Below are 22358 nucleotides of genomic sequence, written 5' to 3'. Positions count from 1 at the left end.
CTTGTTGACTTGATGATTGAACTCTCCTTTTTGAGTTTTTTCTCCCCCTAATTTCTTAAAATGTTGCCCACAAAGACTGTTAGTTCAATGATGTGTTGTAATTTGACCATATACAGAGCATATTTGCAAAATAAAAGTTAATTGAAACAACAAACACAACATAATGAAAGCCTGGTTTGGTTTTAGATACAGGACGTACTTCACTATAATCTGCTATACCCCGCCCCTTCCCTCCTGCAGGTTGTGTTACCTGTGCTCACACCTGTCACTCTCTAAAGCTGCTCTCCAAAGCGTTATCTCCCTGTCTCCGGAACTGGCGTCCATCTGGGTTACCCTACAACAGCGAGGACAAAACAAATATATATGCATTTACATACCACTTTGTTTTAATAGCGCAACTTCCGATCGCTCTGGTATCAACATAGGAGGTGAGAGTCAAGTCGGCTTGACCATCAGCGTTATTTATTATCCACCTCTTGCTGCGCAAAGTTCATTTCTACAGACGTTTTGAGGACATACTTATTGGTTGTTGCAGTGAAATAATGGCACCTTGACCCCGTCCAGTCTATTCAGTATTTCGGAGAGAAAAGGTTTTGTTCGTCACCAGTGGCCCATCAATAGAAGAGAGAGAGAGAGAGAGAGAGAGAGAGAGAGAGAGCGGTGAGATTCAGCGCTGACTTGGTAAGACTATTTGACTATTACATGTGATATTGGACCGGTTTGTTTCTCTTATCTATCCAGAGTTGTATGTCAATTGCAGGTGCATTTTCCTGGTATAGATAGTCATGCATTTTACCCAAACCCTATGGCGTGCTATGTAGGGCTAATATTTACCCTAATAATGGACTAAATGACCTTAACGTTACTCGTTACAGCCCAAAGACATTAGCTACATGTTCTGTTTAGAGGAGAATTGGTTCTGGAAGCCAACACAGCCAAATACTCCCATCTAAACGTGAATCGATTCTCAACTGCGGTACGGTTTTAGAAACATAAATCCCTTTACTTTCATATCACATCAAATCATTTCACCGAATGCTAAATACACACGTACTGTATACAGTTCTAACCGGGTTTAATACAGTTGCAGCCGACAGTATTTTTTTTTAGTGACAACAGGTTTGTGGTGTCTTCCGTTTACACACAGGTGTTCAGAGAAGCAGGTAGTCAGTCCTCTGTCTTCCGTTTACACACAGGTGTTCAGAGAAGCAGGTAACTCATTAGCGCAGGTAGTCAGTCTTGCGTCTGTTTTCCGTAAACGAGCGCTGTAACATGGAGATATGGCCGTGTGGGAACCCTAACCCTATAACAAGGTGTGAATCAATTTAATGTAATTATTTCTCAGTGACCTGAAAGATAAGGTCTTCATGCTTCCTTAGCTAACACATAAGGCTTAAAATAAACACCTGAAACTAGATCCCCTGCATACTGGACAAGAAGAAAAAGACTGTCAGGGGAAGTTCACTTCTGCACTGTTCAACCAACCTGGTCTCATAACATTTCGTATTATTCTATACATAAATACGAGATACTCCATTTAGTATGATATGTTACCTTTCGTATGGTATGTATTCATTAGTGGATGTCCATCACCCATTTCATATGATATGTTACAAATTATAATTCTTATTATATGTTACGAATTTTGCAAAACATATGATAGGTAATGTTATGAATTCTACACGGAACAAAAATATATAAAACGCAACATGCAACAATTTCCAAGATTTTTACTGAGTTACAGTTCATATAAGGAAATCAGTCAATTGAAATAAATTCATTAGGTCCTGATCTATGTATTTCACATGACTGAGAATACAGATAAGCATCCATTTATCACAGATAACCTTCTTTTTTTTTAAAAGGTAGGGGTATAGATTAGAAAACCAGTCAGTGTCTGGTTTGACAATTTGCTTCATGCAGTGCAACATCTCCTTCGCATAGAGTTGATCAGGCTGTTGATTGTGTCCTGTGGAATGTTGTCCCACTACTCTTCAATGGCTGTGCAAAGTTGCTAGATATTGGTGGGAACTGGAACACACTGTCGTACACATCGATCCAGAGCATCCCAAACATGCTCAATGGGTCTGAAATGTCTGGTGAGTATGCAGGCCATGGAAGAACTGGGACATTTTCAGCTTCCAGGAATTGTGTACAGATCCTTGCGACATGGGGCCGTGCATTAACATGCTGAAACATGAGGTGATGGCAGCGGAAGAATGGCACGACAATTGGCCTCAGGATCTTGTCATGGTATCTCTGTGCATTGAGATTAGCCTAGTTTTTGAGCTAGTTTTAGGCTAGTAGTGATTTAACCTGAAAATAAAATGGATTCTAAATCTATAGTTGTCGAAAATGAACACTCCTGTAGGAGCTATTGTGACTAAATTATGTATTCATGTATAATTCCAAACATAGGCTAATAATTATTATGGTTGTAACAGAATTATGGATTTGAGAAAAGTCATTTAAAATTGACAACTAGTTGTCATATATTAAGACAGAAAGTCTTGGTAACATTCCCTGTATGCCTATAGGCTAGTCACAGATATCTCTGTATGCCTATAGGCTAGTCACAGATATCCCTGTATGCCTATAGGCTAGTCACAGATATATCTGGATGCCTATAGGCTAGTCACAGATATATCTGGATGCCTATAGGCTAGTCACAGATATCTCTGTATGCCTATAGGCTAGTCACAGATATCTCTGTATGCCTATAGGCTAGTCACAGATATCTCTGTATGCCTATAGGCTAGTCACAGATATCTCTGGATGCCTATAGGCTAGTCACAGATATATCTGGATGCCTATAGGCTAGTCACAGATATCTCTGGATGCCTATAGGCTAGTCACAGATATCCCTGGATGCCTATAGGCTAGTCACAGATATCTCTGGATGCCTATAGGCTAGTCACAGATATCTCTGGATGCCTATAGGCTAGTCACAGATATCTCTGGATGCCTATAGGCTAGTCACAGATATCTCTGGATGCCTATAGGCTAGTCACAGATATCTCTGGATGCCTATAGGCTAGTCACAGATATCTCTGGATGCCTATAGGCTAGTCACAGATATCTCTGGATGCCTATAGGCTAGTCACAGATATATCTCTGTATGCCTATAGGCTAGTCACAGATATCTCTGTATGCCTATAGGCTAGTCACAGATATCTCTGTATGCCTATAGGCTAGTCACAGATATCTCTGTATGCCTATAGGCTAGTCACAGATATCTCTGTATGCCTATAGGCTAGTCACAGATATCTCTGTATGCCTATAGGCTAGTCACAGATATCCCTGTATGCCTATAGGCTAGTCACAGATATCTCTGGATGCCTATAGGCTAGTCACAGATATCCCTGTATGCCTATAAGCTAGTCACAGATATCCCTGTATGCCTATAAGCTAGTCACAGATATATATCTCTGTATGCCTATAGGCTAGTCACAGATATATATCTCTGTATGCCTATAGGCTAGTCACAGATATATATCTCTGTATGCCTATAGGCTAGTCACAGATATATCTCTGTATGCCTATAGGCTAGTCACAGATATCTCTGTATGCCTATAGGCTAGTCACAGATATCTCTGTATGCCTATAGGCTAGTCACAGATATATATATATATATAAATATATAAATATATAAATAAATAAATAAATATATAAATAAATAAATAACAGTGCAGAGTGAAAACACATGGACCATAGGTTACATGTGTTTTCACTCAGCACTGTTATATATAGATAGATATATCTGTGCTGAGTGAGAACACATGGACCATAGGCTGGTTACACGTTGACAATCCTAGATCTGATATACGGTTCAGGAACCTCTGATTATCTTTCTTCACAAAATCTATTCCAGTGACCGCATTATTACGTGAGTCCAATGACCGTCAAAGTTTTGTGTTTATGACAGTATTATGTGAGTCCAGGTCATTGGTCTTGACAGCTATCTCTTCCTTGTGTGTGTGTGTGTGTGTGTGTGTGTGTGTGTGTGTAATTACACAGTAACAGAATTAAGCTTTGACTCCATTTTTTTTTTACTTTAAAGTGTATGCCAAACAAAAAAAAACATACATTTTGAAGATTAACATGTCATGGGCGTCGTAAGGATCGGACCAAGGTGCAGCGGGTAAAGTGCTCATCTTCTTAATTTATTTAAAGAAAACACTTAAACAAAATAAACAAACGTCGATAACAGTTCCATAAGGCTCCCAGGCTGTACAGAAAATAACCACTCACAAAACACAAGTGAAACAAACACAACTAAATATGGCCTCCAATTAGAGACAACGACAACCAGCTGCCTCTAATTGGAGGTCATTGCCAAACCCAACATAGAAATAGAAAACTAGATATAAACATAGAAATAGATAACATAGAACCTACATCCAAAAACACCGAAACACACAAAACAAACACCCCATGCCACGCCCTGAACAAACTACAATAACAAATAACCCCTTTTACTGGTCAGGACGTGACATAACAACTCTATGCACAAGGACTATTTTTAACAAAGTTCACTGAAAAATTGACAAAAACTGACTTAGTGGAAAGAACTGTGCAGATGCAAATGTTTGGTAATGGAATTAGGATAAAATCTCCCTTAGGGTTTTTATGTGACCACGTTTTCCAAAAAATATCTTCTCCGGATTAAAATTTAAAGATGTCTGCAGAAAGAATGGGGTGTCAGCTATGACATGGTTGGCACTAGTTACCACAGCCTACAAAGTCAGAAGGCCCGCCTACTCAACCAATCAGATGAGGATGTGTGATGACGCAAATGCAGATCAACTTGCAGGGGTATACATGTATTTCTATTATCTATTGATTCGTCATCGATTTGGTTATTGATTCGTCATCGATTTGGTTATTTGGTAGATATTGATTTGGTTATTTGGTTGATATTGATTTGGTTATTTGGTAGATATTGATTTGGTTATTTGGTAGATATTGATTTGGTTATTTGGTAGATATTGATTTGGTTATTTGGTAGATATTGATTTGGTTATTTGGTAGATATTGATTTGGTTATTTGGTAGATATTGATTTGGTAGATATTGATTTGGTTATTTGGTAGATATTGATTTGGTTATTTGGTAGATATTGATTTGGTTATTTGGTAGATATTGATTTGGTTATTTGGTAGATATTGATTTGGATATTTGGTAGATATTGATTTGGTTATTTGGTAGATATTGATTTGGTTATTTGGTAGATATTGATTTGGTTATTTGGTAGATATTGATTTGGTTATTTGGTAGATATTGATTTGGTTATTTGGTAGATATTGATTTGGTTATCTGTAAAACTAACCGTTAAAAAATACTATGTTTTTATCATATATTTTATTCAAACTCAGCTTGCAAGTTTATCATGTTTGTCCTCACTCATAGTTACTTGGAATTTGTAACTGAGTGTAAAAAGTAACAACTACTTTTCAACGTCCATGGACATCCGGTGTCTGTCAGTGCTCACTGGGTGAGGAGGCTGGTTACAGTAAATGGAAATGGGGGAGGCCCTCAGTAAGAGCTGGAGCATGAGAGGGTTTATTTATTTATTTCTCATTTATTTAACCAGGTAAGCCAGTTGAGAACAAGTTCTCATTTACAACTGCGACCTGGCCAAGATAAAGCAAAGCGGTGTGAAACAAACGTACAGTCAATAACACAATAGAAAAAGTCTATATTTTTATTTTACCTTTATTTAACTAGGCAAGTCAGTTAAGAACAAATTCTTATTTTCAATGACTGCCTAGGAACAGTGGGTTAACTGCCTGTTCAGGGGGCAGAATGACAGATTTGTACCTTGTCAGCTCTAACCACTAGGCTACGCTCTAACCACTAGGTTACGCTGCCGCCCCAATATATATACAGTGTGTGCAAATGGCGTGAGGAGGTAAGGCAATAAATAGGCCAAAGTAGTGAAGTAATTACAATTTAGCAAATTAACACTGGAGTGATAGATGTGTAGATGATGATGTGCAAGTAGAAATACTGGAAATACTGGTGTGCAAAAAAGTAAATAAAACTATATGGGGATGAGGTAGGTAGTTGGATGGGCTATTTACAGATGGACTATGTACAGCTGCAGCGATCGGTTAGCTGCTCAGATAGCTGATGTTTAAAGTTAGTGAGGGAGATATCAGTCTCCAACTTCAGCAATTTTTGCAATTCGTTCCAGTCATTGGCAGCAGAGAACTGGAAGGAAAGGCGGCCAAAGAGGTGTTGGCTTTGGGGATGACCAGTGAGATATACCTGCTGGAGCGCGTGCTACGGGTTGGTGTTGTTATCGTGACCAGTGAGCTGAGATAAGGCGGAGCTTTACCTAGCAAAGACTTATAGATGACCTGGAGCCAGAATACGAAGCGAGGGCCAGCCGACGAGAGCATACAGGTCACAGTGGTGGGTGGTATATGGGGCTTTGGTGACAAAACGGATGGCACTGTGATAGACTGCATCCAGTTTGGAGTGTTGGAGTAGAGTGTTGGAGGCTATTTTGTAAATGACATCGCCAAAGATCGGTGCGATAGTCAGTTTTACGAGGGTATGTTTGGCAGCGTGAGTGGAGGATTTGCTGCGAAATAGGAAGCCGATTCTAGATTTAATTTTGGATTGGAGATGTTTAATATGAGTCTGGAAGGAGAGTTTACAGTCTAACCAGACACCTAGGTATTTGTAGTTGTCAACATATTCTAAGTCAGAACCGTCCCCAGTAGTGATGCTAGTCGGGCGGGAGGGTGCAGGCAGCAATCGGTTGAAGAGCATGCACTTAGTTTTACTAGCATTTAAAAGCAGTTGGAGGCCTTGGATGGAGTGTTGTATGGCATTGAAGCTCGTTTGGAGGTTTGTTAACACAGTGTCCAAAGAAGGGCCAGATGTATACAGAATGGTGCCATCTGCGTAGAGGTGGATCAAGGAATCACCCGCAGCAAGAGCGACATTGATATATACAGAGAAAAGAGTCGGCCCGAGAATTTAACCCTGTGGTGACCCATAGAGACTACCAGAGGTCCGGACAACAGGCCCTCCGATTTGACACACTGAACTCTATCTGAGAAGTAGTTGGTGAACCAGGCGAGGCAGTCATTTGAGAAACCAAGGCTGTTGAGTCTGCCAATAAGAATGTGGTGATTGACAGAGTCGAAAGCCTTGGCCAGGTCGATAAATACAGCTGCACAGTATTGTCTCTTATCGATGGCGGTTATGTTATCGTTTAGGACCTTGAGCGTGGCTGAGGTGCACCCGTGACCAGCTCGGAAACCGGATTGCACAGCGGAGAAGGTACGGTGGGATTAGAAATGGTCAGTGATCTGTTTGTTAACTTGGCTTTCGAAGACTTTAGAAAGGCAGGGCAGGATGGATATAGGTCCGTAACAGTTTGGGTCTAGAGTGTCACTTTAGGAATCTCGGACGATGCGAAAGAGAATTTGAACAGACTGGTAATAGGGGTTGCAACAATGCCGGAAGATAATTTTAGAAAGAGAGGGTCCAGATTGTCTAGCCCAGCTGATTTGTACGGGTCCAGGTTTTGCTGCACTATCAAATCATCTGCTACCTAGATATGGGTGAAGGAGAAGCAGGGGAGGCTTGGGCGAGTAGCTGCAGGGCAAGTAGCTGCATGGCCAGTTGTAGAGAAATGCTTATTGAAACTCTCGATTTTCATGTACATCGGTGGTGACTTTGTTTCCTAGCCTCAGTGCAGTGGGCAGCTGTGAGGAGGTGCTCTTATTCTCCATGGACTTTAGAGTGTCCCAAAACTTTTTGGAGTTTGTGCTACAGGATGCAAATTTCTGTTTGAAAAAGCTAGCCTTTGCTTTTCTAACTGACTGCGTGTATTGGTTCTTGACTTCCCTGCTGGTCGAGGGCAGTCAGGTCTGGAGTGAACCAAGGGCTATATCTTTTCTTAGTTCTATATTTTTTGAAAGGGGCATGCTTATTTAAGATGGTGAGGAAATAACTTTTAAAGAATAACCAGGCATCCTCTACTGACGGGATGAGGTCAATATCCTTCCAGGATACCCAGGCCAGGTCGATTAGAAAGGCCTGCTCGCAGAAGTGTTTTAGGGAGCGTTTGACCGGGGACCCATAGCTGAGACAGGCAAAGAAGCAGTGATTGCTGAGATCCTGATGAAAACAGGTGTATTTGTAGGGCAAGTTGGTCAGGATAATATCTATGAGGGTGGCCATGTTTACAAATTTAGAGTTGTACCTGGTGGGTTCATTGATCATTTTTGTGAGATTGAGGGCATCTAGCTTAGATGGTAAGTCTGCCGGGGTGTTAAGCATATCCCAGTTTAGGTCACCTAACAGAACAAACTCTGAAGATTGATGGGGGGCAATCAATTCACATATGGTGTCCAGGGCACAGCTGGGAGCTGAGGGGTTCTATAACAGGTGGCGACAGTGAGAGACTTATTTCTGTAGAGATACATTTTTAAAAGTAGATGCTCAAACTGTTTGGGCATAGACCTGGAAAGTATGACAGAACTTTGCAGGCTAACTCCTCCCCCTTCGGCAGTTCTATCTTGATGGAAAATGTTGTGGTTGGGGATGGAAATCTCAACATTTTTGGTGGCCTTCCTATGCCAGGAGACACGACAAGGACATCAGGGTTGGCAGAGTGTGCTAAGGCAGTGAGTAAAACAAACTTAGGCAGGAGGCTTCTGATGTTAACATTCATGAAACCAAGGCTTTTACGGTTACAGAAGTCAACAAATGAGAGCGCCTGGGGAATGGGAGTGGAGCTAGGCACTGCAGGGCCTGGATTAACCTCTACATCACCAGAGAAACAGAGGAGGAGTAGGATAAGGGTACGGCTAAAGGCTATAAGAACCTGGGGAATGGGAGTGGTGCTGGGGGCTGCAGGGCCTGGATTAACCTCTACATCACCAGAGAAACAGAGGAGGAGTAGGATAAGGGTACGGCTAAAAGCTATCAAAACTGGTCGTCTAGTGCGTTGGGGACAGAGAATAAAAGGAGCAGATTTCTGGGCGTGGTAGATCAGATTCAGGGCATAATGTACAGGTGGGGTGCAGGTACAGTGGAGGTAAACCTAGGCATTGAGTGACGATAAGAGAGGTTGCATCTCTGGAGGCACTAGTTATGCTGGGTGAGGTCACCGTATGTGTGGGAGGTCGGATAAAAGAGGTATCTGAGGCATGTTGAGTGGGACTAGGGGCTCTGCAGTGAACTAAAACAATGATAACTATCCTAAACAGCAGTATACAAGGCATAGTGACATTTGAGAGAGACATAAAGCGAGGCATAAAGCAATCACAGGTGTTGATTGGGAGAGCTAGCTAAGACAACAACGGGTAAGACAACAACAGCTAATCAGCTAAGACAACAACAACAGGTAAAATGGCAATGAATGGGCAGGGAGGGTCAGTTAAGTACACACAGAGCCTGAGTTTGAGGCTGGGGCCGACAGATAAACAAAATGGAGTACCGTGATAAATGAACAGTCCAGCAGGCATCAGCTATGTAGTCAAGTGATCATAGGTTCCAGTGATCAGCAATAGATGAAACAGGGAAGCCGCTAGGTAGTCGTTACTACGTTAGCGGAGACACAGCGTTAAAATAACGCCACTATAGCCACTCGGTAGCTGCTAGCTAGCTGCGATGATCCGATGCAAAGGTCCAGAGCTTACGGCAAGAATCCGGTGATGTAGTGGATTCTAGTCGTGTTAGTGAAGAGTCCGGGAGGCATTAGCTGAGTAGTCGAATGATCATAGGGTCCACTGATCAGGCTGGGAGATGGGCCTGACTCAAAGCTAGCGTCGGGGCTGGGACACTTGGTAGCAGCTAGCTAGCTGTGATGAACAGGAGTAATGGCTCAGGGCTTACGGCAGGAATCCGGCGTTGTAGTGGAGAAAAACCAGGCTAAAAGCGGCTGGTGTCTGTGCAGACTGTTCTAACACTCTTGGTTTAATCACAAGACAACAGAAAGACAAAGAACACAGTTAGGAGCTGAATATCAAAGCCAATTTATGCTTGATCCGTTAATGGGGTTTTAGGCTTCGTATGGAGGGTGTGACGCAATTGCAGAGCCTCCGGAGGCATGCAGAGGCCTAATCAAACTCCGTACCGCATCACGTGCGCCTATAAAATGTTGTGACAATGCGTAGGGCTCCGTACAGCTTCACAATGACATGATTGGTTGACGGTAGGAGGGGGGAGGTACGTCCTGTATAAACACAAACTCACTTACCTGACAACTTCCTTCAAGCGCAAGAAGTATGAAAGCCCTGACGTCTGCGGAGGCTGCATTGCAGTAAATGCTGTGCGACCACTTCAGATGACGGATTGACCATGCAGAGCCTTTAACAGTAGATAAAGGCTCTTCATGGTCAATCCGTCAACAGTATGCCAGTGGAAGGGAGGTCAGGTTTGTGAGCCAATTCAGTTGCAGTAATTCCTTTACTGATTTTGTTGTTGTTGTTGTTGGTAATTCTGAGTTTTAATCACTTAATAATCATTCATAAACAAAATTGATACGTATGAATAAAATCACTAACCAATTGGTAGGTCTATTACTTGTTACTTCTGTGAACTCTCATTATCCTCCCTCCTCATGAGGGAGAGAAATTAGAAATTATCTTAAAGATATGTGAGTTTTTGGTAACGGAATTACAAAGCACAAGGCAATGTTTCTTAAATTTACAGAAGGTAAACAATTTATCTAACTAAATACAAGTTGATATTAGTTGGCAGGGGTCTTCACCTCAACATTATTGGGTTTTGATGTATTTATTTAACTAGGCAAGTCAGTTAAGAACAAATTCTTATTTACAATGACAGCCTACCAAAAGGCAAAAGGACTCCTGCGGGGACGGGGTCCTGGGATTACAAATAAAAATATAGGACAAAACACACATCACGACAAGAGAGACACCACAACACTACATAAAGAGAGTCCTAAGACAACACAGCATGGCAGCAACACATGACAACAACATGGTAGCAACACAACATGGTAGCAACACAACATGGTAGCAACACAACATGGTAGCAACACAACATGGTAGCAACACAACATGGTACAAACATTATTGGGCACAGAAAACAGCACAAAGGGCAAGAAGGTAGAGACAACAATACATCACGCAAAGCAGCCACAACTGTCAGTAAGAGTGTCCATGATTGAGTCTTTGAATGAAGAGATGGAGATAAAACTGTCCAGTTTGAGTGTTTGTTGCAGCTCGTTCCAGTCGCTAGCTGCAGCGAACTGAAAAGACGAGTGTAATATTCATATGTATAAACATACTGAGTTGTAATTGGATGCATTTTACCGCCGTATCATACTGTGCTATGATTGGTTAAGACCACCCAGAGGGTTAGGTCATGGTCAGTTGATCATGGTTGGAGATACGTGAACATGCCAGTTGTAGCTAGCTAATAAAGAGCTACGTTAAGAAATATCCTGTAGTACTGCATTTTATTATTTTGTATTAAGCGTGCAAAACAAGACAACGAGCTACCCAGGGATGTGTGTGCTTTGGGGACCTTTAACAGAATGTGACTGGCAGAACGGGTGTTGTATGTGGAGGATGAGGGCTGCAGTAGATATCTCAGATAGGTGGGGAGTGTTTCTGATACATTTAAGACTTTTTCTGCTAGATGTTTTCTAAGACGTCTTTTCCCATTTTGTTTACCCATAAATCAAAGCCTTTACTTAGGCCAAATGTATTGATGGACATGGGTTCAAAAATGTAGCTTTGCCTTCATTCCCTCCAAAATAGACTCTTCTCTTTCATTCGACACTGAATTTGATATGCTCCTATGCACTTCACATGTCAGTGCTCATGGGTAATTTTACATGTTGGTGATCATGGGTAATTTTACATGTTGGTGCTCATGGGTAATTTTCTATGTAAATGGGTGACGTGATCCACATTCGTCTCTATTAACGCCTAGTATTACAGCCTATAGCACCAACAAGCACCTGATAGGAACTATGTTGATTTAATGATTATTGTTTTATAAGGATTACGTAGGGTAAGAACTAAATTGCTGACTGAACAAATGAAAACATTTATTTTTATTTTTTTTAAGGTACACAAATGGTCAATTACATAGCCTATTTATAAATCTATTGTATTATCTTACATAGTTATCCTCAGATATATGAATTAGGCCAGAAAAATAGATTGTTTACTTTGTGGATCACAAAGAAAGTCCATTAAGCTAGCTAAGTGGATCACAGTGCAAACACATTATTGTAACCACGGCTTTATTACAAATCTGTTATTGTTCTCTGACCTATGAATTGTACACGGCTATACAGTCGACCCTAACCCAGGTCATTGACTCAATCATCAATTAATGAACCAATCAAAAGGCCCTTTTTTATATATATCAGCAGTTGTCACAAAGTGCTTTTACACTAACCTGGCCTTGACTCCATGCAAAATGCAAACAAATTCACAAGGCCGTGCAAACATACTTTCTATAACTGTATACACACAATACTGTATACACACAATACTGTATACACACAATACTGTATACACGAACTGTCCATACATTATACAAACATACTTTCCATGTTGTAGGCCACGCACGCACGCACACACACACAAATAAACCCACCATTATTACAACAGAGTGAATACAGGTTCAATGGAGCTGTTTGTTAATATTGGAATCAGATAACCCCTGTATCTTTTATCTGGTCTAAAATGCTTATTCAAGAGAAGGGGACAAAGTTCACATGGCTTTTATCTGCAGCAAAATCATCTGTTTAGTTTATACCATTACATAATTGATATAGCTAGCTGTTTCAATACCACTAATAACTGACCTAGCCAGCTGTTTCAATACCACTAATAATTTATCTGGCTAGCTGTATCAATACCACTAATAACTGACCTAGCTAGCTGTATCAATACCACTAATAACTGACCTAGCTAGCTGTTTCAATACCACTAATAATTGACCTAGCCAGCTGTATCAATACCACTAATAATTGACCTAGCTAGCTGTTTCAATACCACTAATAATTGAGTTTGAGTTTTTTATTTTTACAGGGACAGTGCACATTAATCAACGTTTCAGTAAAAGTGCCGATTTTAGCCAGCCGGCTAATTTTCAACCACAGTCCCTGGGCAGGTTATTAAAAACAATTACAATACAGACAATCATAGAACAGTGAGCACACGCAGAGTAACATAGGACAAGCAAGACATAGCATACAGACAGAGTAACACAGGACAAGCAAGATGTAGCATACAGACAGAGCAACATAGGACAAGCAAGATGTAGCATACAGACAGAGCAACATAGAACAAAAAGCAACAAGACAAAATCCATAAAAACAACAGTGTTTCCCCATCTCACAAGCTACAGACAACAGACAACATGGAAAGCGGCAATACACAACTAGGGATTATGTTCACAAATCTGATTGACCTTTAGCCATGTCTTCATGCATTTTGTGAAAGTGTGATATGTGGTGCAGTTATGTGTGTCTGATGGCAGTGTATTCCAGACATGGGACGCTCTCACAGAGAAAGCGGATTTACTAAAGGTGCTTTTCCTTAAGGGAACTATACAGTCACCTCTCATGGCAGATCTTGTGGATCTGCTGCCATATGTTTGGGTTTTCTGTTTAACACAAATACTGAGTGGAGGGGGAGCTAGGCCATTTAGGATCTTGAATACAAGACATGCGTCGGTGTATTGCACCAGATTTTCCCAACTCAGGAGCTCATGCTTTCTGAGGATGTAACAGTGATGATGGCTATTGGGCTTCCTATCGAGCACTTTGAGAGCCTGTTTGTAGACAGACTGAATGGGTTTTAATGTTGTATAGCAAGCTTGGGCCCAACTAGTCAAGCAGTATGTTAAGTGGGGGAGTATCATAGATTTGAAGTACAATCTTGCTACCTCTGTGGTCAAACAATTTCGTATAAATCGGAAATTAGCGAGGTTGAATTTGGTTATTTGAATTACCTTTTTCACATGCTTTTTAAAAGTATGATTCCAAGGTACTTAAAATCAGATACCACCTGGAGCTTCTCCCCTGACACATAGACATCTGGCTCAGTAGCATCTGTTGCCCTCTTTGTGAAGAACATGCAAACAGTTTTTTTCACATTGAGATGCAAACACGAGTCACTGAGCCACTTTGTAACCTGGACCATTACAGTAGTGAGTTCTTGTGCAGCTTGTTGTTTGCTCTTTGCATGCACATATATCACTGTATCATCTGCATACATTTGAACTTCAGACCCAGTGCAGACGGAAGGCAGATCATTAATGTACAGGCTGAACAAGAAGGGCCCCAGTATTGACCCTTGGGGCACGCCCACATCATAGCTAAGAGTGGGCGACAGCTCATTGCTCACTCTGACACACTGAGTTCTGCCTTCAAGGTATGATTTCATCCATCTCAAGGCATCGGGGGAAAAGTTGAACTTGGACAATTTTGTGATGAGAATCTCATGATTAACAGTTGACCTAGCTAGCTGTATCAATACCACTAATAATTGACCTAGCTAGCTATATCAATACCACTAATAATTGACCTAGCTAGCTATATCAATACCACTAATAATTGACCTAGCTAGCTGTGTCAATACCACTAATAATTGACCTAGCTAGCTGTGTCAATACCACTAATAATTGACCTAGCTAGCTATATCAATACCACTAATAATTGACCTAGCTAGCTGTATCAATACCACTCTACACAAGTAGCTAGCTACTAATAGAATAATAGATTTTATATATACTCCACTTGCACATTGATAATGCTAAGTAAGTGTATTAGCTATGGACTTGATTTAGTTTCTGTTGATTTAGTTTCTGTTGTGGTGGTGCGGGAATGTGGCTGTGTGTTTGCAGAAGAGAAATTGGTTCACATCAACACTACAGAGCAGGTGGACAAAGCAGTGTTCACCACAGTAGAGAGAACACATACTAACAACTATCAAAATCTAAGGACTTACAGAGGAGATATTTATAGAAAACACACCAATACACTATTTAGTGGATACGCCACACATTGTCTCAGTAGTGAACCAGCCATCTTGAATGTTAGCAATTTGAGTTGACTCAATATAGAGAACCAGCCATCTTGATTGTGAGCAAAATACATCGAGTGTACAAACATTAAGAATTTTCCATGACATAGACTGACCAGGTGAAAGCTATGATCCCTTATTAATGTCACCTGTTAAATCCACTTCAATCAGTGTAGATGAAGGGGAGGAGACGGGTTATAGAAGTATTTTTAAGTCTTGAGACATGGATTGTGTATGTGCCATTCAGAAGGTGAATGGGCAAGACCAAACATTTAACTGCCTTTGAACGGGGTATGGTGGTAAGTGCCAGGCGCACCGGTTTGTGTCAGGAATTGAAACACTGCTGCGTTTTTCACGTTCAATAGTTTCCCCGTATGTATCAAGAATGGTTCACCACACAATGGACATCCAGCAAACTTGACAACTGTGGGACGCTTTGGAGTCAACTTGGGCCAGCATCCCTGTTGAACGCTTTCTACACTTTGTAGAGTCCATGCCTTGACGAATTCAGGCTACTTTTATATAATGAACCAAAAATATAAAACGCAACAATTTCAACGATTTTACTGATTTACAGTTCATATAAGAAAATCAGTCAGTTGAAATAAATTCATTAGGCCCAAATCTATGGACCTCATGACCGGGCAGGGGCGCATCCCACTCATTGGGGAGCCTGGCTCAGCCAATCAGAATGAGTTTTTCTCCACAAAAGGGCTTTATTACAGACAGAAATACTCTTCAGTTTTATCAGCCGTCCGGATGGCTGGTCTCACGATGGTCCCGCAGGTGAAGAAGCCAGATGTGGAGGTCCTGGGCTGGGATGGTTACACGTGGTCTGCGCTTGTGAAGATGGTTGGACGTACTGCCAAATTCTCTAAAACAACATTGGAGGCGGCTTATGGTGGAGAAATAAACATTAAATTCTCTGGCAACAGCTCTGGTGGACATTCCTTCAGTCAGCATGCCAATTGCACACTCCCTTAAAACTTCAGACATCTGTGGCATTGTGCTGTGTGACAAACTGCACATTTTAGAGTGGCCTTTTATTGTCCCCAGCACAAGGTGCATCTGTGTAATGATCATGCTGCTTAATCAGCTTCTTGATTTGCTCACATGTCGGAGGGATTATCGTGGCAAAGGATACAATGCTAATTAATTAAGGGATGTAAAAAATATACTAGAAAAAATAATCTTTGTGCGTATTGAACATTTCTGGGATCTTTTATTTCAGCTCATTAAACATGGGACCAACTCTTTGTTGCTTTTATATATTTGTTCAGTATAGATATGACGTGGTTAACCGCGCCGTTGCCTCTTTACAGGGGCTTTACCACGCAGTTGCCTCAAAGTTGAAGGAAAATACATAAAAAAATATCTAATTTCTTCATGTCTTATCATCTTGGGCAGATTTTAATGAATGTTCTCCTAAATTCAATACATTTTTGATCCTACCAGGAAGCCAAAATGTTCCCAAACTGGAGATTTAACCGATGAAGGATCCTAGTTTAACCCCACCACGTAACTAGTTCCCGTAACTACTCCTCACAAAAATATAATTTGAAATGCGGCAGTTAAGTTTTGAATTTTGATTATAACGTGCGCAGTCGCATTAACAACACGTTTTTTTCAGCTCAGATTTACTCCAGGAGTACAGCGCTGCATAGCCTATTGGCCTAGTGTTTTTATTTATTAATTTATTAATTTATTAATACACCACTGTAGCAGAAGCACCCGGTTGCACTGAGCCACGTAAAGCTATGGATTTTGTGTTGTGTTACAGCCTAAATTAAAATGGATTAAATTGAGATTGTGTCACTGGCCAACACATAATGTCAAAGTGGGATTATGTTTTTAGATTTAAAAAAAATATTTAAAAATGTTTTAAAGCTGAAATGTCTTGAGTCAATAATTATTTAACCCCTTTGTTATGACAAGCCTAAATAAGTTCAGGAATAAACATTTGCTTAGCAAGTCACATAATACATTGCATGGACTCTGTGTAATGAACACGATGGGAGACAGAGAGATGGTTTCAAGCGCAGGGGGCAGCAGGTGTTTATTGTAAAGGACCACAGGAGGAGGCAGGTAGCTGGGTCCAGGTCCAGGCAGAAGGTCATACACAGGAGGAGGCAGGTAGCTGGGTCCAGGGGCAGGCAGAAGGTCATACACAGGAGGAGGCAGGTAGCTGGGTCCAGGGGCAGGCAGAAGGTCATACACAGGAGGAGGCAGGTAGCTGGGTCCAGGGACAGGCAGAAGGTCATACACAGGAGGAGGCAGGTAGCTGGGTCCAGGCAGAAGGTCATACACAGGAGGAGGCAGGTAGCTGGGTCCAGGCAGAAGGTCATACACAGGAGGAGGTAGGTAGCTGGGTCCAGGGGCAGGCAGAAGGTCATACACAGGAGGAGGCAGGTAGCTGGGTCCAGGGGCAGACAGAAGGTCATACACAGGAGGAGGCAGGTAGCTGGGTCCAGGGACAGGCAGAAGGTCATACACAGGAGGAGGCAGGTAGCTGGGTCCAGGGGCAGGCAGAAGGTCATACACAGGAGGAGGCAGGTAGCTGGGTCCAGGGGCAGGCAGAAGGTCAAACACAGGAGGAGGCAGGTAGCTGGGTCCAGGGGCAGGCAGAAGGTCATACACAGGGGGTCCAACAAGGCAACAGTACAGGCAGGGAGAAAGGCTAATAACGTAGTCTGGGAGATCAGGCAATAGGTTGATAACAGGAAATCCGATCGGCTAAAGTACAGGCAGGGAATAAGCAAAAGGTGTCGTTAGTTTTTGCCTTCCTCAATATCATACACAGGAGGATTAAATTATGGGGGAAACCCAGCGCTCTGAATAGAAGTGTCAGAAAACAAACAATACCTCACAATGACGGGGTGCAAAGAACTGAACGAAATAGTGTGTGATAATGACATACAGGTGATCAGAATTCAGGTGATTGGGATCTGGAGAGTGAGCTGCATTCAGGGGATCTAGGTGTTTGAGAGTGTGAGTTGGAAGCAGACGTTACACTGTTCAATAATAGTGCTTAACATGATTTTTGAATGACTACCTAATCTCTGTATCCCACACATACAACTATCTGTAAGGTCCCTCAGTCGAGCAGTGAATTTCAAACACAGTTGCCTCCAATGCCTCGCAAAGGAGGGCACATATTGGTACACTGTAGAATCAAAAACAAAAAAGAAGCAGTAGATGGGAAAAATCTTAAAGAAAAGCAGACATTGAATATCCCTTTGAGCATGGTGAAGTTATTAATTACACTTTGGATGGTGTATTAATACACCCAGTCGTTACAAATATACAGGTGTCCTTACTAACTCAGTTGCCGGAGAGAAAGGAAACCACTCAGGGTGAGGCCAATGGTGACTTTAAAACATAGTTTTCTCATATCACAACCATTAAACAGAGGGTGGATCAACAATATTCAAGTTACTCCACAATACTAACCTAAATGACAGTGAAAAGAAGGAAGCCTGTACAGAATAAAAATATTCCAAAACATGCATCCTATTTGCAACAAGGCACTAAAGTAATACTTTAAAAACATGTGGCTATGAAATTAACTTTTTGTCCTGAATACAAAGTGTTATGTTTAGGGCAAATCCAATACAACACATTACTGAGTACCACTCTCCATATTTTGAAGCATGGTGGTGGCTGCATCATGTTATGGGTATGTTTGTAATCATTAAGGACTGGGGAGTTTTTCAGGATAAGAAAGAAAGAAATGGAACGGAGCTAAGCACAGACAAAATCCTAGAGGAAAACCTGGTTCAGTCTGCTTTTCAAAAGACACTGGGAGACAAATTCACCTTTCAGCAGGACAATAACCTAAAACACAAGTCCAAATATACACTGGAGTTGCTAACCAAGACGATTTTGAATGTTCCTGAGTGGCCTAGTTACAGTTTTGACTTAAATCAGCTTTAAAATCGATGGCATGACATTAAAATGGCTGTCTAGCAATGGATCAACAACAAACTTGACGGAGCTTGAAGAATTCTTTTAATAATGATGTGCAAATATTTTACAATCCAGATGTGCAAAGCTCTTATAAACATTCCCAGAAAGCTGTAATCGCTGCCAAAGGTTATTCTAGCATGTATTGACTCCGTATTTCATTTTCAATAAATTTGCAAACATTTCTAAAAACATATTTTCACTTTGTCATTATGGGGTATTGTGTATAGATGGGTGAAAAATAAATATTTAATCCATTTTGAATTCAGGCTGTAACACAAAATGTTAAATAATTCAAAGGGTATGAATATTTTCTGATGGCACTGTTTCTATAGTTTAGGCTATAAACACATGACGTTATGTTTCCTATGGCCCAGATGTGATCAGAGCGTATAGGCTTCACCAGGTTACCTGCAGCCGTGGTTGTTATCAGTAGGCTACAGCTGATCAGACTGAAGCACGCACTCATGTGACTTGAAAAGCAGAAATCTCTTTAGCCGCTCTGCTCCTCAGACTCTCCTTCATATCTCATAGTGGGAATAGGGTCATAGACTTCCTCTTTCCTCACTAATCTCTCCAGCCATCTTCTCTCTTCCATTGTTCAGGCTAGCCAGGTGCTGGCACGAGACCAGGTTTCAGGGAGGGAGGAGGAAGGGAGTCATGTGTTGCCCAGACCTGGCTATCCGTAATAATTTTCTAACACTTTACCTGGGCTTGATTGAGCTTGCAATGGAGCCAAAAGAATACTCACAAAAATTGTGAATCCCGCCCATCTGCCACTCCAGACAGGCTAAAACAAACCCCGCCCATCTGCCACTCCAGACAGGCTAAAACAAACCCCGCCCATCTGCCACTCCAGACAGGCTAAAACAAACCCCGCCCATCTGGCACTCCAGGCAGGCTAAAACAAACACCGCCCATCTGCCACTCCAGGCAGGCTAAAACAAACCCCGCCCATCTGCCACTCCAGGCAGGCTAAAGCAAACGCTGAAAGTTTTTAAAATATTTCTAGTCATATTTGAACCCAGGTCAGGTGTTGTTTTCCCTGTGGCGAAGTGTTCATACTCTTCCTTCCGTTCTCAGGCCTATACATAGGGCCTGGGGTCAGCAAGGGTACAGGGTATCTGGGATAAGGCCTGGGGCCAGCATGGGTAAAGGGTATCTGGGATAAGGCCTGGGGTTGCAAGGGTACAGGGTATCTGGGATAAGGCCTGGGGCCAGCAAGGGTACAGGGTATATGGGATAGGGCCTGTGGCCAGCAAGGGTACAGGGTATATGGGATAAGGCCTGTGGCCAGCAAGGGTACAGGGTATATGGGATAGGGCCTGTGGCCAGCAAGGGTACAGGGTATATGGGATAGGGCCTGGGGCCAGCAAGGGTACAGGGTATATGGGATAGGGCCTGTGGCCAGCAAGGGTACAGGGTATATGGGATAAGGCCGAGGGCCAGGGTTGTAGGGCCTAGGGCCAGGGTTGTAGGGCCTAGGGCCATCTGTCTGCCTACAGGGCCAGGGTTGTAGGGCCTAGGGCCATCTGTCTGCCTACAGGGCCAGGGTTGTAGGGCCTAGGGCCATCTGTCTGCCTACAGGGCCAGGGTTGTAGGGCCTAGGGCCATCTGTCTGCCTACAGGGCCAGGGTTGTAGGGCCCAGGGCCATCTGTCTGCCTACAGGGCCAGGGTTGTAGGGCCCAGGGCCATCTGTCTGCCTACAGGGCCAGGGTTGTAGGGCCCAGGGCCATCTGTCTGCCTACAGGGCCAGGGTTGTAGGGCCTAGGGCCATCTGTCTGCCTACAGGGCCAGGGTTGTAGGGCCCAGGGCCATCTGTCTGCCTACAGGGCCAGGGTTGTAGGGCCCAGGGCCATCTGTCTGCGTACAGGGCCAGGGTTGTAGGGCCCAGGGCCATCTGTCTGCCTACAGGGCCAGGGTTGTAGGGCCCAGGGCCATCTGTCTGCCTACAGGGCCAGGGTTGTAGGGCCCAGGGCCATCTGTCTGCCTACAGGGCCAGGGTTGTAGGGCCTAGGGCCATCTGTCTGCCTACAGGGCCAGGGTTGTAGGGCCCAGGGCCATCTGTCTGCCTACAGGGCCAGGGTTGTAGGGCCCAGGGCCATCTGTCTGCCTACAGGGCGAGGGGTCAGATGTATCTGTTATTCAGTGGCAACATGATTGACCTACTGGCAGTTTATATTTCCTCAACTATAACATTGTTGACCTACTGGCAGTTTATATTTCCTCAACTATAACATCGATTTGTGACAGTCTAACTAGCATTACTGCTAACAAGGTACCAATGGCAACATGTCTGTTACTGCTATATCTATTCAAAGACAACAGGTTTGCCTTAGTGGCAGTTTATATTCCCTTAACTACAACATGATTGACCTACTGGCAGTTTATATTCCCTTAACTACAACATGATTGACCTACTGGCAGTTTATATTCCCTTAACTACAACATGATTGACCTACTGGCAGTTTATATTCCCTTAACTACAACATGATTGACCTACTGGCAGTTTATATTCCCTTAACTACAACATGATTGACCTACTGGCAGTTTATATTCCCTTAACTACAACATGATTGACCTACTGGCAGTTTATTAACCCCCTTAACTCGTTTTTGGATCGCAATTTGCTTTTACAATTTTTTATTATCATGATTTATTCAAACAGTAATGTGCAATTGGCCAAAAAAGGTAGTTTCTGAAAAGGAAACAGGGGCATGTGAATGGGTGTACAGTGCGTGTAGGGCCTATGTCTACCACTGTGTGTATCCCTTAGTGATGGTAATGATAGCCACCCGGTGTGGTCTACCACTGTGTGTATCCCTTAGTGATGGTAATGATAGCCACTCGGTGTGGTCTACCACTGTGTGTATCCGTTAGTGATGGTAATGATAGCCACTCGGTGTGGTCTACCACTGTGTGTATCCGTTAGTGATGGTAATGATAGCCACTCGGTGTGGTCTACCACTGTGTGTATCCGTTAGTGATGGTAATGATAGCCACCCGGTGTGGTCTACCACTGTGTGTATCCGTTAGTGATGGTAATGATAGCCACCCGGTGTGGTCTACCACTGTGTGTATCCGTTAGTGATGGTAATGATAGCCACTCGGTGTGGTCTACCACTGTGTGTATCCGTTAGTGATGGTAATGATATAGCCTAACCGTCTTTGGAAATGCAATTTAAAGGTAATTATATCCTGATACTGTCCATATTGTCTATACATTCCATCACATACAGTTCATTCAGGAAGTATTCAGACCCCTTCACTTTTTCCCAACATTTTTTAAATTCTAAAATTGATTTGAATTACTTTTTTTCCCTCATCAATCTACACACAACACCCCATAATGTC

At 42.4% G+C, this 22358-nt stretch overlaps 1 protein-coding gene across 2 annotated transcripts in view; it reads left to right on the top strand.

The window, feature by feature from the left end:
- The first annotated feature begins 259 nt into the window (after nucleotides 1-259).
- Nucleotides 260-22358, top strand: part of eps8l2 (EPS8 signaling adaptor L2) — a 113635-nt gene continuing 91536 nt past the window's right edge. The window contains exon 1 of one of the 2 annotated variants that reach the window (XM_029759524.1): nucleotides 260-428. The gene's annotated coding sequence lies outside the window, so the exon portion shown is untranslated. Of the gene's footprint in view, nucleotides 682-22358 lie in introns of both variants that reach the window. The other variant, XM_029759522.1, reaches the window with a different exon arrangement.

The sequence above is a fragment of the Salmo trutta genome, chromosome 7 (genome assembly GCF_901001165.1).
Source record: "Salmo trutta chromosome 7, fSalTru1.1, whole genome shotgun sequence".
NCBI lineage: Eukaryota > Metazoa > Chordata > Actinopteri > Salmoniformes > Salmonidae > Salmo > Salmo trutta.
Note: the sequence above shows the minus strand (reverse complement) of the source record. Positions and strands in the feature narration are given on the sequence as shown.